The following is a 16,231-nucleotide window of genomic DNA, read 5'->3' as shown; positions in this document are numbered from 1 at the left end:
GAAAAGAGGACATCGGTAAACCAGGGGAGGAGTCCTGAGGAGATAATTTGCATATTCCCACTGCATTTTGGGGTAAGTGAAGAGTCTCCGTGAGCTCAAAGAACACTGGATTTTGGCTGTTGGAGCTGAAAAGAGGACATCGGTAAACCAGGGGAGGAGTCCTGAGGAGATAATTTGCATATTCCCACTGCATTTTGGGGTAAGTGAAGAGTCTCCGCGAGCTCAAAGAACACTGGATTTTAGCTGTTGGAGCTGAAAAGAGGACATCGGTAAACCAGGGGAGGAGTCCTGAGGAGATAATTTGCATATTCCCACTGCATTTTGGGGTAAGTGAAGAGTCTCCGCGAGCTCAAAGAACACTGGATTTTGGCTGTTGGAGCTGAAAAGAGGACATCGGTAAACCAGGGGAGGAGTCCTGAGGAGATAATTTGCATATTCCCACTGCATTTTGGGGTAAGTGAAGAGTCTCCGCGAGCTCAAAGAACACTGGATTTTGGCTGTTGGAGCTAAAAAGAGGACATCAGTAAACCAGGGGAGGAGTCCTGAGGAGATAATTTGCATATTCCCACTGCATTTTGGGTTAAGTGAAGAGTCTCCGTGAGCTCAAAGAACACTGAATTTTGGCTGTTGGAGCTGAAAAGAGGACATCGGTAAACCAGGGGAGGAGTCCTGAGGAGATAATTTGCATATTCCCACTGCATTTTGGGGTAAGCGAAGAGTCTCCGTGAGCTCAAAGAACACTGGATTTTGGCTGTTGGAGCTGAAAAGAGGACATCGGTAAACCGCGCGTCGGTAGGGGTGCGCATTTTTAAGCTTTTTTTTTAAGCTTTTTTCACTGTTTTCAGAACATTAACAATAAGAACATGGAAGAGTCCAGGAGCCATTTGGTGAGCTGCATATCCTGCTACATGTTCACAGACTTGCCAGTGGAAAAGCCAAACTTCACATGCCAGAAATGCAAGCTTGTGTCCCTGTTTTAGGAAAAGTTGCGAAATCTAGAAGAGAGGTTAACTACCTTGAAAATCATTAAGGAAGGTGAAGAGTTCTTAGACAGAGCAGAATTATCTCTTCATGATTCAGAAAGAGAAGAAATTTGAACTGCACCTGACGAAACAGAGGAATGGAAGCATGTGACCCACAGAAGCAGAAGGATCGAGAGGCAGTCAGCACCCATACTGCTCAGGAACCAGTACCAGGCTCTCACGCAGGAGAACCATGAAGAAATACAGCAAAATAAGACTTTGCCAGCAATGAGTAACCTTGTAAGCCCTCAGAATCCTCCTGGATGGAAAAAGAAGAATGTTGTGAAGAAAAAACGGAGAGTGGTGGTCATGGGGGATTCCCTGTTAAGAGGAAAAGAGGCCGCTATCTGCAGACCAGACATAACCTCAAGAGAAATGTGCTGTCTTCCAGGAGCAAAAATTAAAGATGTGTCTGACAGGATATCAAGACTCTTCAGACCTACAGATCACTACCCATTCCTGCTAATACATGTGGGGACAAATGACACCGCAAGATAGGACCTGGAAACCATCTGCAGTGACTTTGAAGACTTAGGCAAGAAAGTGAAAGAATTGGGAGCGCAGGTGGTCTTCTCATCCATCCTCCCAGTGGATGGCCATGGAACAATGAGGTGGAATAAGATTCTACAGGTGAACAACTGGCTACGTCGATGGTGCCGTCAACAAGGATTTGGATTTCTGGATCACGGAATGAATTACCTATACGATGGACTACTTGCTAGAGATGGGGTGCACCTTACGAAGACTGGAAAACATGTATTTGGAAGTCGCCTTGCTACACTCATCAGAAGAGCTTTAAACTAGAACAATGTGGGAAGGGAAGCAAAAGGCCAGAAAAAGCCATACAGCTGACAAATACTATTGAGATCTCTGCTACTGGAAGTGGAAAGGAAGACCAAAGACAAAACAATTTAAATAATAAAAATATGGGAGGAAGAGAAACCAATCACAAACTAAAATGTTTTTATACAAATGCACAAAGCATGGGCAACAAACAAGGAGAATTGGAACTACTAACCCAGGAAAAGGAATATGACGTCATTGGAATCACTGAAACTTGGTGGGACGATACACATGATTGGAATAAAAGGCTAAAAGGATACAACTTATTTACAAGAAACAGACTTGATAATCGAGGAGGAGGTGTTGCATTGTATGTTAGAAAAGCGTATATCTGCACAGAGATTGAAGCTTCAGAGACTGGGAGTTCTGTGGAAACTGTTTGGGTAAGAATACAAGGAGAGAACAACGGAAAGGACACCATTGTAGGCATTTACTACAGGCCACCTGGGCAAGCTGAAGATATGGATGAACTCTTTATGTATCAAATGACCAAGTTCTCCAAAAAATATGACGTAGTGGTCATGGGAGATTTCAACTATCCAGACATTTGTTGGGAATCTCTCTCAAGTAAAACTAACAGGTCAAGCAAATTCTTATCCTCTCTTGCTGACTTTATCTTCCAAAAGGTAGGGGAGAAAACAAGGGGATCTGCTACTTTGGATCTAATCCTTATAAACAGGGAGGAAATGGTTGAGGAGGTAAAGGTGGCTGGGACCCTAGGAGGCAGCGATCATGCTATTATAGAATTTTGGATAACTAGAGGAGGAAGACATGTGAAGACTCAAACTTCAAGGTTATATTTTAGAAAGGCAGATTTTAAGAGACTCAGAAAGAGAATAGGAGGGATCCAATGGCTGGATGTCCTTAAGGACAAAAATGTCCAGGAAGGATGGGAAATTTTTAAAAATGAGATTCTCAAAGCACAATCGTTAACAATCCCGAAAAGTAGGACGAATGGGAAGCATTTAAGGAAACCAGGATGGATGAACACAGAACTTAAACACATGCTAAAAAGAAAGAAAGAAATGTTTATTAAATGGAAAGAGGGAGGCATATCTAAAGAAGATTATAATGCAGTCTGCAGATCCTGCAGGGCACGTATCAGGTTAGCTAAAGCTGACAATGAATTAAGGCTTGCAAGAGATGTCAAAAGCAATAAAAAAGGATTTTGGGGGTATGTCAAAAGTAAAAGAAAAGTCAAAGATGCTATAGGATTTTTACAGGATGAAAATGGAGAAATGGTAAGAGAGGATGTTGAGAAGGCCGAACGTTTTAATTCTTATTTTGCATCTGTTTTCTCTCAGAAAGAAAATGTAACATCAATTGATCTCCACTGTCCTTTTAAAGGAATAGAGGATTCCAAGTTATCTGTAAACAGAAAGATTGTGAGGGAATATTTAGCTAACATAAATGAGTTCAAGTCTCCAGGTCCAGATGAATTACACCCCAGAGTACTGAAGGAGATCGTAGAAGAAATTTTAGAACCACTCTCCATAATCTTTGAAAATTCTTGGAGAACAGGAGAAGTCCCAGAAGACTGGAGAAGAGCAAATGTTGTTCTATCTTCAAAAAGGGGAAGAAGGTGGACCCAGGGAACTATAGGCCGGTGAGTCTGACTTCTATACCAGGAAAGATCTTTGAACAAATTATTAAACAACATGTATGTAAGTACATGGATAAGAATGAAGTGATTAACCAGAGTCAGCATGGGTTTGTAACTAACAAGTCATGTCAGACTAACTTAATTTCCTTCTATGACAGAATCACTGACTGGGTGGATCAGGGAAATGCTGTAGATATAGTATATCTTGACTTCAGCAAAGCATTTGACAAAGTATCTCACACCATCCTTATTGAAAAAACGACCAAGTATGCAATGGACCAGGCAACTGTTAGGTGGATTCATAACTGGCTTAGTGATCGGACTCAAAGGGTGGTTGTAAATGGCTTCACATCCAGCTGGATGAATGTCTCAAGTGGGGTACCACAGGGCTCCGTCCTGGGACCTGTATTGTTCAACATCTTTATCAATGATTTAGATGAAGGAATTGAGGGTAAACTGATTAAATTTGCTGATGACACAAAGCTAGGAGGGATAGCTAATACTAGAGAAGAGAGAGAGAGGATTCAAAAAGACCTAAATAAACTGGAGCAGTGGGCAGCAACCAACAGAATGGTTTTTAACAGGGAAAAATGCAAAGTACTACATCTGGGCAATAAAAATGAAAAAAGCATATACAGAATGGGAGGAATAGAGCTAAGCAACAGTACATGTGAAAAAGACTTAGGTATACTAATAGATCATAGACTGAACATGAGTCAACAGTGTGATGCAGCAGCAAAAAAGGCAAATACAATTCTGGGATGTATTAACAGAAGCATACAGTCTAGATCACGTGAAGTCATTATCGGTCTTTACTCCTCTTTGGTCAGACCTCATCTGGAATACTGTGTACAGTTTTGGGCACCACATTTTAAAAAAGACATAGACAAACTGGAGCAAGTTCAGAGAAGAGCGACCAGAATGGTGATTGGTCTGCAAACTATGTCCTATGAGGAACGGTTGCAGGATTTGGGAATGTTTAGCTTGCAAAAAAGAAGACTGAGAGGAGACTTAATAGCTGTCTACAAATATGTCAAGGGCTGTCACATTGTAGAAGGATGATCTTTATTCTCATTTGCACAAGGAAAGACTAGAAGCAATGGGATGAAACTAAATGGGAGGAGACACAGATGAGATATTAGAAAAAACTTTTTGACAGTTAGGGTGATTAATGAGTGGTACAGTCTGCCACGAGAGGTGGTGAGTTCCCCTTCAATGGACGTTTTCAAACAGAGGCTGGACAGACATCTGTCTGAGATGATTTAGTGAATCCTGCTTTGAGCAGGGGGTTGGACCAGATGACCCAGGAGGTCCCTTCAAACTCTACAATTCTATGATTCTATGATTCTATGAAGGCAAGTAAGGAATTGGGGAGGGGGGGGGTGATTCCTGCTAGGGCCCTGAAATCATAAAACAGGCAGGAGAGTCTGACGCATGGTGACGGAGAGGTTGTAGGGGCAGATAGGGGGTGTTGTCACTTGCGAGCACGTGTGCATGCTGGCTTGTGTGTGAGAGTGCGCTTCCTAGGTGTGGTGCGCTGCAGACAGTCAAAGGGATTGTTCCCTTTCATTAAAAGTTAATCCCCGGCTGCAGGCTATTAGAAAGCAACTAACCGCGCTCTACTCACCCTACCCGGGTCTACCGGTGAGTCTCGCCTCTGCTCCCAGCCTGTGGCATTGGCCGTGAAGCTGACGTTCCGTCGACAGCGCTGCAGCCGATCAGTGAGCTCAGCGGCTCTGAGTGGGGCCTTCTGTCTACAAGACCTTTTAAGGAAGCCAGCAAAAAAATTGAAGAGAAGGGAAAGCACAAAAGGACCTGGTCTTGCTGAACACTGGAAAGGGCATCCGGCAGCCAGCCTTCAAAGTAGAAAAGAAGCAAGTGAGAGGCTTGTCTGTGCCTTCAAAGTAGAAAAGCAGCAAGTGAGAGGCTTGTCTGTGCCTACGGCCAAACCACTCTGTACACGCCCGATCTTGTCTAATCTTGGAATCTAAGCAGGGTTGGGCCTGTTTAGTACTTGGATGGGAGACCACCTGGGAATACTAGGTGCTGTAGGATTTTGCTTTTTCTTTCCTTCCACCAGCAGGGGGTACTCTCTTCTATGCCTTTTTTCCATTCCCTTTCACTAGTGCACACATTCATTCTCTTTTCTTTTTTTCATTTGCTTTCTCTCTTGCGCTATTTCATCTCAGCAAAATACCAGCATCCTTCTGATCACCGTGGGCCTCCAGCATTGTTGCTTCTTTACTTTTAATACTAGGCTCCTTTTCACCAGGACCAGCGTCTCCCGCGTGGCTGGAGGCAACCACCGGTAACCCCAAGCAGAAGACCTTTGCAGGCAACACGACCCTCCCCTCCGAAGAGCAGCTCAAAGTCACTGGCAACCATCATACCCTCTTCCTTCATTCACCCCTGGACGTCTCGCTCCGCCCCCAAGTTACGGGTCCAGCTTGCTCTTTCTGTCACATTACCGCGATGAAGGGTTTAGCCTGCAGGAGAACCTGCGCCGAGACATTTTTGAAGACACCTGATGCGGCGGGTGAATCACTGCTAAACAAACCACACCTGTAGGGACGGCACAGCCTTAGCATGGACCCTTCGGAGCCCGGCCCGTCACGGCCAGATTGCTCGCCATCAAGCGATCCTGAGAAAGGCTGGCCGGGCGATGGATCGAGCAAAGTCTACTGGCCATGCCACTTTGGATGCGCCCGATCTCTTCTGATTTCGGAAGCAAAGCAGGGCTGGGCTCAGACAGTACTTGGATGGGAGACCTCCTGGGAACACCGGGTGCTGTAGACCATTTTGATGACGTTTTGCCCTACTGCCCAGCTCGGCTAGCATGGAAAGATGCCTTGCCGGACACCGACCTTAAGTAACTTAGATGATGGAAGCCCCAAGGCCTCTGAGCCAGTTGGCAGCTAAGTACGCTACCCCGCCGCATTTCACTCAGACCTGACATCGAGCTCCTTGCCACGGCTAGGAGTGTTATTGACTCCGCAGCTCGCCGTGTGGAAATGATGGCGTTAAAAGCACCCGGGGCCGTGAAGGGGCCAGGCTTTCAGCAGGTGCCCAGGGAAGGTTTTGGATGCCGGCCGCCTAGCGAGGGCCAGCAGAAGTAACATGGTTCTCTGCAAAGAAGCTTGTGTAACCAAGCCAGACGGCTGCCAAAGAGATAACCTCAGTGCAAGGAAGGCAAGGAAGGTGCGGAAGGAATTGGGGAGGGGGGGGGTGATTCCTGCTAGGGCCCTGAAATCATAAAACAGGCAGGAGAGTCTGACGCATGGTGACGGAGAGGTTGTAGGGGCAGATAGGGGGTGTTGTCACGTGCGAGCACGTGTGCATGCTGGCTTGTGTGTGAGAGTGCGCTTCCTAGGTGTGGCGCACTGCAGACAGTCAAAGGGATTGTTCCCTTTCATTAAAAGTTAATCCCCGGCTGCAGCCTATTAAAAAGCAACTAACCGCGCTCTACTCACCCTACCCGGGTCTACCGGTGAGTCTCGCCTCTGCTCCCGGCCTGTGGCATTGGCCGTGAAGCTGACGTTCCGTCGACAGCGCTGCAGCCGATCAGTGAGCTCAGCGGCTCTGAGTGGGGCGTTGAGTCTACAAGACCTTTTAAGGAAGCCAGCAAAAAAATTGAAGAAAAGGGAAAGCACAAAAGGACCTGGTCTTGCTGAGCACTGGGAAGGGCAGCCGGCAGCCAGACGTCAAAGTAGAAAAGCAGCAAGTGAGAGGCTTGTCTCTGCCTACGGCCACACCACTCTGAACACGCCCAATATCGTCAGATCTTGGAAGCTAAGCAGGGATGGGCCTGGTTAATGCTTGGATGGGAGACCGCCTGGGAATACCAGGTGCTGTAGGCTTTTGCGTTTTCCTTCCTTCCACCAGCAGGGGGCACTCTCTTCTATGTCTTTTTTCCATTCCCTTTCACAAGTGCACACATTCATTCTCTTTTCTTTTTTTCATTTGCTTTCTCTCTTGCGCTAGTTCATCTCTGAAAAATACCAGCATCCTTCTGATCACCGTGGGCCTCCAGCATTGTTGCTTCTTTACTTTTAATACTAGGCTCCTTTTCACCAGGACCAGCGTCTCCCGCGTGGCTGGAGGCAACCACCGGTAACCCCAAGCAGAAGACCTTTGCAGGCAACACGACCCTCCCCCCTGAAGAGCAGCTCAAAGTCACTGGCAACCATCTAACCCTCTTCCTTCATTCACCCCTGGACGTCTCGCTCCGCCCCCAAGTTATGGGTCCAGCTTGCTCTTTCTGTCACATTACCGTGATGAAGGGTTTAGCCTGCAGGAGACCCTGCGCCGAGCCATTTTTGAAGACACCTGATGCAGCGGGTGAATCACTGCTAAACAAACCACACCTGTAGGGACGGCACAGCCTTTGCATGGACCCTTCGGAGCCCGCCCTGTCAGGGCCAGATTGCTCGCCACCAAGCGATCCTGAGAAAGGCTGGCCGGGCGATGTATCGAGCAGCGTCTACTGGCCATACCACCTTGGATACGCCCGATCTCATCTGATCTCGGAAGCAAAGCAGGGCAGGGCTCGGACAGTACTTGGATGGGAGTCCTCCTGGGAACACCGGGTGCTGTAGACCATTTTGATGACGTTTTTACCTACTGCCCAGCTCGGCTAGCATGGAACGGCGCCTTGCCGGACACCGACCTTAAGTAACTTAGATGATGGAAGCCCCAAGGCCTCTGAGCCAGTTGGCAGCTAAGTACGCTACCCCGCCGCTTTCACGCAGGCCTGACACCGAGCTCTTTGCCACGGCTAGGAGTGTTTATTGACTCCGCAGTTCGCCGTGTGGAAATGATGGCGTTAAAAGCACCCGGGGCCGTGAAGGGGCCAGGCTTTCAGCAGGTGCCCAGGGAAGGTTTTGGATGCCGGCCGCCTAGCGAGGGCCAGCAGAAGTAACATGTTTCTCTGCAAAGAAGCTTGTGTAACCAAGCCAGATGGCTGACAAAGAGCTAACCTCAGTGCAAGGAAGGCAAGGAAGGTGCGGAAGTAATTGTGGAGGGGGGGGTGATTCCTGCTAGGGCCCTGAAATCATAAAACAGGCAGGAGAGTCTGACGCATGGTGACGGAGAGGTTGTAGGGGCAGATAGGGGGTGTTGCCACGTGCGAGCACGTGTGCATGCTGGCTTGCGTGTGAGAGTGCGCTTCCTAGGTGTGGCGCGTTGCAGACAGTCAAAGGGATTGTTCCCTTTCATTAAAAGTTAATCCCCGGCTGCAGGCTATTGGAAAGCAACTAACCGCGCTCTACTCACCCTACCCGGGTCTACCGGTGAGTCTCGCCTCTGCTCCCGGCCTGTGGCATTGGCCGTGAAGCTGACGTTCCGTCGAGAGCGCTGCAGCCGATCAGTGAGCTCAGCGGCTCTGAGTGGGGCGTTGTGTCTACAAGATCTTTTAAGGAAGCCAGCAAAAAAATTGAAGAGAAGGGAAAGCACAAAAGGACCTGGTCTTGCTGAGCACTGGAAAGGGCAGCCGGCAGCCAGACGTCAAAGTAGAAAAGCAGCAAGTGAGATGCTTGTCTCTGCCTACGGCCACACCACCATGAACACGCCCGATCTCATCTGATCTTGGATGCTAAGCAGGGTTGGGCCTGGTTAGTACTTGGATGGGAGACTGTAAAATAATACTCTTCCTGTATTATTTTTATCTACTGAGGACTTCTCAAAGTATCAATATCACGATATTCTTATAAAAAAATGTATCTATTTATTCTTGGATTGTCCATTAAAAAGAATCAGATTGCAGCAGGTACATACAATAATTAGTTAGAAAGTAATTGTCCATTTGTCCATAATTAGCTTAATTGTTGAGATTCACCCATCTTTCCTTGGATCCTGACTGGTAAATCATGTCTTTGTCCAGCATGTGTCCAGGCCTACATGTCATCTGCTTCTCAGCATGAAGATTCTGTGTCTTGTGGGGTGGGCAGAGCAAGAGAGCCCCCCCTTTCTGTACCATGGGCTTTTATAGCCAGTCGTATGGACACCTGTTCTACATATGGTAGTGAACCAAAAATACACACACAAATAGCGCATGTCAACTAGACACGATGACTGAGGCATAGAACTCAGAAAAATGATTATCGATTAACATTCCAAATGAATTTCCATATTTAACCATTTAACATTTCCCCCTTTTTTGAGAATAAAAGGACTTTAACTGAAAAATCTCAAAAGAAGATACATTCATCAATCATTTTTTCTTTCCTTCTTCCTTGGCAATATCATTAAATTTCCATAATAATAATAATAGTAATAATAGTATCAATATCGGATTATTGCTATATAATGATGTGAATTCATGTTATGGTAAGCCGTGACTAATATTCATTTAATATGTATAAATATACTTCCCTATATCTAAATTGAAGCAATCGCGGGTTCAATCGTCATCATCTGATGTCATCGGGTCGTCGTCTCGTCTTCTTCTTGGTTCTTTTATAACACAGTCTTTAGATGAAAACTCCTTTGAAATAAATTACAGCATGTAGATATTGTACAGTCCATAATTGTGTTCATTATTGTTCAGTCCATAAACTGTACTCTTTATTAGAAAGATCATGTGTGTCAGTTGATAAGAAAACAAAGTCCATGGATGAAATGTAGCTTTAATATCTGTGCAGTGTCACCTGGACTTACGTTGGATCATCTTTGGAATCTTCCGTGTGTCCGCACTGGTCTCGTGTCACTTTTGGAACAGATGTGACGTCTTTGGTCAGTAAAGCAAGGGTTAACTTGACACTTTCCTGCTTTATATAGCACCATAACCAGTACTCAGTCCTTTATATACAGGACACATATGCCAGGTATTACCTGTTCACCAGCTTTCATTGAAGCGTTGCAGGTGATAAGAAACCAGTGGAACGTGATGAAACTTGAACACAACACAGTACATATAGGATCATCGTCCTCTGCCATCCTGGTGATCAGTGGTGTGAATTGTATTGTATGTAATAGACACAGTCTATTATAACACTCAGCATTCACACCTGTTACCTTCTGAGACGTCCGGATATCAGTTGCTTCTTCTTGTAACTTTTGAGAATCTCTTTGATTTATAAAAATTAAAAGTCTTTATTAAGATAGAATTCATAATTGCGATGTCTTGATTGAAGTCTTCATTCCCTAATCTGATACCAAATCTGGCAGTTTTTCCTAACCTATAATATCACAGCGTAACATAGCAATCAGTAATATCCATCTAATTATTATCAAAATATTAAAATAAATTATGTTTGGAATAATAAACAATAATAGATAATAATTCATTATCAATCAAGTTCTCCATATGATAGAACATTTTTATGTCATAGGTGTAATTACCTTTTCCAACCCATAGGTGTCAGTGTATTTTGAAAAAACAAGTTTTTATATCTTTATTAAACCAATAATATCAAAGAATGTATACTCCTGAACCAAAATGAATAAATATATGAATGTATGAATGAATGAATGAATGTATAAATGAATGAATGAATTGTTGTGTTTACTCAGAAAATGTAAACATTTTTTTCCTTAGCAATATATATTTAATGAAGCAATACTCTTGTATTAGACATTACTTTATTAAATATTAATCTGTTTTCTCAATTGAGAAATTGAACTGAAATAAAATCAAATGAGAATTAAAAAATGAAAAAATAGAAAAATAAGAAGTATAAAGTAAGAATAAAATTTAAAAAATGAAAAATAAAATTAAGAGTAAAAATAAGAATAAAAATAAAAATAAGGCCTTTAAATTTTAATGACAAATGCAGAGTAATTATATTCTCCATAAAAAATACCCTTATAGCTCCATTATCTGAATGATTTCATATTTGTCATAACCTTGTACCACCAAAAAATATTAAATTATGCAACTTTGCATGTAATACCCTTCTTAATTATACCATAGTACCTTATTATTATTTCTTCTTTATTAAAATGTGTGGAAAATAAGTATTGATCAAAAGTGATTATGTAATCAGGATCAAAAACACATTTTCCCCCTTAATACCAAAAATATTATTTTATAAAATTTATGTATATATCAGAACCAAATTAAAAATAATTATTCTTCTAGAAATATTGTGCATAAATTTCATATCGATGAGTAGCATAGATTTGACTAAAGAGAGGTGTGTACCTATTTAGGTAACCATTAAAAATAATATTATAGTTATTCAAGAATATTATCATGTGGAAAATTATTCTAAATATAAATTTGCTTTGTAAACCATTTTGATGTGTGGTTGCCCTTATCCACTATTAGTTAAATCAAGAAATAATAATTATTAAAGAAATATAGAAATATATATATGTAGATAATACCTAATTATGTATTATAATTTCCTCAGAATTAAATATATTTTTGTACCTTCACATAAAGAAACATTTTTTTTTTTCAAACATACAAACATACGAGGCCTCTGTCACATCAATCACACTTAGCAGCTGCTGATTTACTCATCTGTCACCTTCACTCTGACATTCACAGATCTGTTCAACTCAAACATTCCACATATGAAGTTTTAGATATATATATATATATTTAACCCAAAATTGTTGTATCCCAATTTATTAATGCGCATTGCCATATCAATTGAATATCTTTATATTTCTTTGAATATTCCCCAAGTACATATTATATAATATGAGAGTAAGTCACTGGAATTTCAGACACTTGTAGAAACTCTTGTCTTAGATTCTTTTTTCACTGGCTGCCCGGTCTTAAGTTACATCAGTTGAACATAGAATGAATGGGATCCTATACTATTAGCTCAAAGTTCAAAGGCCGCAGCTGTCACACGTCATGCTGTAAAGCTACTTTAATTTGCACGAACACTTCATGCACAGAAAATATTAGCAACACAAAAGAATTAATAAGTATTACATATATATTATAGTTCAACTAGATATATTGTTATTATTTTAAAATGTTATACACATAAAATCATGCAATTTTTTCACTTCCTGTGTGAATAAAGAAATAAATCCATTTTAGAGTTCTTTGATCAAATCCTGCTTTGGAATGAAAACTCTAAGGAAATATAAGAAAATAAAATTAAATATCAAATTCATACAGAAACAGAATTATTTAAATATCTTATACATATATTGGTTGGTTCTAATGTAATTCAAAATATTGCTACTTAAATTTATATATATGAAGTTCTAATTTATTAATTAATATATATATATATATATTTTATAAACGTATATATAAATACAATTATACGCAATCTCTACTTAGACAAGTGTATATATATATATATATATATATATATATATATATATATATATATATATGAACTATTAGAAACTATGTAACTACAATTTTACTGTATAAGATTATAAATAAATATTGAGACATTGTATTACATTTTGATACAACATTATAATTACAGTTTTTCCTTAGCCACTCCCTAAACCAAATCTTCTGTCTCTCTCAAATATCTCCAGGAATGCCCTATTTAGGAAAAACAGTTTTCTATCCTTCAAAACCTCAGAGAACTGCCTGTTCTTCTGTCCACATTCCATGACGTCACTGTGAGTTGGTCGTCTCACCTGTCTCTGTCCATCAGTTTCAGCCATTTTCCTTTTTAGAGAATCACAGTTCTGACTGAGAATTAACTCATTCTGTGGAGAGATGGATCTTTGCACTGGCTGATATGGCTTATAACATATATGAAATCTTCTGCGTATTTGATAGAGTTCACTATGGGGATGACTCAGTCTAGGAGAGTTTGAAACTGGCTTTTGGTAAGATTTTACCTTTCCTGGTTTTATAAATTTAGCTTGATTTATTTTCACGATTCTCATGTTTTCTAACAAAATCCAGCATCTGCGCACATTCAAATAATGAATTTTTTTGTGATGCCATAACTTGGGAAACTGAATTTAGGAATTTGAATTTTTGTACAAAAGTTGTTATCATATGTTGTACTTTTCCATTTTTGATGAGAGCTTTGTACAACCGTTCAAATATGGACATGAATGTATATGTACATTCTTTCCTACCAATCCTTAGTTTCTGCAGATCTTTTATGTTGGGAAAATCCTTTGTGACACAATAAATCAAATATCTTAATCTGTCCGAATCATTTTCCCATCCATTAGGAGAGTCATTTTCACAGGGCATTAAATGTAAACGTCTGGACAATGTCACAGGAATCCATATTTTAAATAATTGATTCCTCTCCTCATTGGATAAATCAAACTTATCAGAGAAGCTCTCAAATGTCTCTGAATTTCTACAGGCATGGATTTTGACATCATATTTTGGCATGATTTTTGTATAATTTCAGCAAATTTTTCCTCATTTTAATTTGGAGTTGAGCCTGGGTAATTCCAGAATTCTCTAATATTTTTAGTGGCTCGTGTACGTCCGTTCCTCCTACGTCACTCACGTCTCCTCCCACATCACCTAGTATATCGGTTTCTCGTATGTCAGTCATGTCTCCTCCCATGTCAGGTTTCTGTATGTCCGTCTCTTGGTCAGACCCAAGGTCACCTTCAGTTACAGACACGTGTCTTACTTCTTGTTCATTTTCCACATTACAGTCAGAATCAGTATCACCATCTGACACTTCTACACTATTTTTCTGCTTAGAAATCTCTAACACAAGACTATGAAAAAAATCTACCAAATGTAGAATATTTCTCAATTTCTGTTTGTCTCTATTTACCAATTTAGAAGTTAACTGTAAATTCTGCAATTCACATTCTTTGTATAAACTGAGCCACAAAACTTCTATGTCATCTACTACATTAACTTTGAAATTAATATTCCTTTGTTTAGCAAAAGAAGAAATTATATCCATATTTTGCTTACCTTAAGATTCCTTGGCTTCTCTTTATCAGCACGTCCTGTCTTCAGTTCGTCTGATTCTTTTCCTGTGTGATTCTGTTCCTTGTTAGTACCTCTGCTTCCTGTCTTTCCTCAGTCTGTAGGTCCTTTCTGCTTCCCGTGACAAACTAGTGAATTTACTGACACGTGAACAACAGCTGTTCCGCTCGTCAGGACACCCTCCTTGTTCACGGAAGAAATTCACTTACTTAATTTAAAAAACAAAAAAACAGGACTGGCTTGCTCACCATTGTAAAATAATACTCTTCCTGTATTATTTTTTTCTACTGAGGACTTCTCAAAGTATCAATATCACGATATTCTTATAAAAAATGTATCTATTTATTCTTGGATTGTCCATTAAAAAGAATCAAATTGCAGCAGGTACATACAATAATTAGTTATAAAGTAATTGTCCATTTGTCCATAATTTGCTTAATTGTTGAGATTCACCCATCTTTCCTTGGATCCTGGCTGGTAAATCATGTCTTTGTCCAGCATGTGTCCAGGCCTACATGTCATCTGCTTCTCAGCATGAAGATTCTGTGTCTTGTGGGGTGGGCAGAGCAAGAGAGCCCCCCCTTTCTGTACCATGGGCTTTTATAGCCAGTCGTATGGACACCTGTTCTACATATGGTAGTGAACCAAAAATACACACACAAATAGCGCATGTCAACTAGACACGATGGCTGAGGCATAGAACTCAGAAAAATGATTATCGATTAACATTCCAAATGCATTTCCATAACTAACCATTTAACAGAGACCGCCTGGGAATGCCAGGTGCTGTAGGCTTTTGCTTTTTCCTTCCTTCCACCAGCAGGGGGCACTCTCTTCTATGCCTTTTTTCCATTCCCTTTCACAAGTGCACACATTCATTCTCTTTTCTTTTTTCATTTTCTTTCTCTCTTGCGCTATTTCATCTCTGCAAAATACCAGCATCCTTCTGATCACCGTGGGCCTCCAGCATTGTTGCTTATTTACTTTTAATACTAGGCTCCTTTTCATCAGGACCAGCGTCTCCCGGGTGGCTGGAGGCAACAACTGGTAACCCCAAGCAGAAGACTTTTGCAGGCAACACGACCCTCCCCCTGAAGAGCAGCTCAAAGTCACTGGCAACCATCTCACCCTCTTCCTTCATTCACCCCTGGACGTCTCGCTCCGCCCTCAAGTTACGGGACCAGCTTGCTCTTTCTGTCACATTACCGCGATGAAGGGTTTAGCCTGCAGGAGACCCTGCGCCCAGACATTTTTGAAGACACCTGATGCGGCGGGTGAATCACTGCTAAACAAACCACACCTGTAGGGACGGCACAGCCTTTGCATGGACCCTTCGGAGCCTGCCCCGTCACGGCCAGATTGCTCGCCACCAAGCGATCCTGAGAAAGGCTGGCCGGGCGATGGATCAAGCAGCGTCTACTGGCCATACCACCTTGGATACGCCCGATCTCTTCTGATCTCGGAAGCAAAGCAGGGCTGGGCTTGGACAGTACTTGGATGAGAGACCTCCTGGGAACACCGGGTGCTGTAGACCATTTTGATGACGTTTTGCCGTACTGCCCAGCTCGGCTAGCATGGAACGGAGCCTTGCCAGACACCGACCTTAAGTAACTTAGATGATGGAAGCCCCAAGGCCTCTGAGCCAGTTGGCAGCTAAGTACACTACCCCGCCGCCTTAACCCAGGCCTGACACCGAGCTCCTTGCCACGGCTAGGAGTGCTTATTGACTCCGCAGCTCGCCGTGTGGAAATGATGGCGTTAAAAGCACATGTTGCCGTAAAGGGGCCAGGCTTTCAGCAGGTGCCCAGGGAAGGTTTTGTATGCCGGCCGCCTAGCGAGGGCCAGCAGAAGTAACATGTATCTCTGCAAAGAAGCTTGTGTAACCAAGCCAGACGGCTGCCAAAGAGCTAACCTCAGTGC

At 42.2% G+C, this 16,231-nt stretch overlaps 1 non-coding gene and 4 pseudogenes across 1 annotated transcript; all 5 read left to right on the top strand.

Annotated features, from left to right (window-relative positions):
• Positions 1–5,404: 5,404 nt before the first annotated feature.
• On the top strand, positions 5,405–5,523 carry LOC141269173 (5S ribosomal RNA; annotated as a pseudogene).
• Positions 5,524–6,144: 621 nt separating this feature from the next.
• On the top strand, positions 6,145–6,264 carry LOC141268787 (5S ribosomal RNA; annotated as a pseudogene).
• Positions 6,265–7,206: 942 nt separating this feature from the next.
• Positions 7,207–7,325, top strand: LOC141267655 (5S ribosomal RNA; annotated as a pseudogene).
• A 621-nt stretch (positions 7,326–7,946) lies between these two features.
• LOC141266973 (5S ribosomal RNA) lies at positions 7,947–8,066 on the top strand. Its single transcript, XR_012320992.1, has one exon. It is a non-coding gene; the product is annotated as a 5S ribosomal RNA (ribosomal RNA).
• A 7,659-nt stretch (positions 8,067–15,725) lies between these two features.
• On the top strand, positions 15,726–15,845 carry LOC141267633 (5S ribosomal RNA; annotated as a pseudogene).
• Positions 15,846–16,231: the final 386 nt, after the last annotated feature.

Source organism: Phyllobates terribilis, unplaced genomic scaffold (genome assembly GCF_046119375.1).
Source record: "Phyllobates terribilis strain yellow unplaced genomic scaffold, ASM4611937v1 Scaffold_4__5_contigs__length_816908805, whole genome shotgun sequence".
Lineage (NCBI taxonomy): Eukaryota > Metazoa > Chordata > Amphibia > Anura > Dendrobatidae > Phyllobates > Phyllobates terribilis.
The sequence above is the reverse complement of the archived record's forward strand: the minus strand, read 5'-3'. Positions and strand labels throughout refer to the sequence as shown.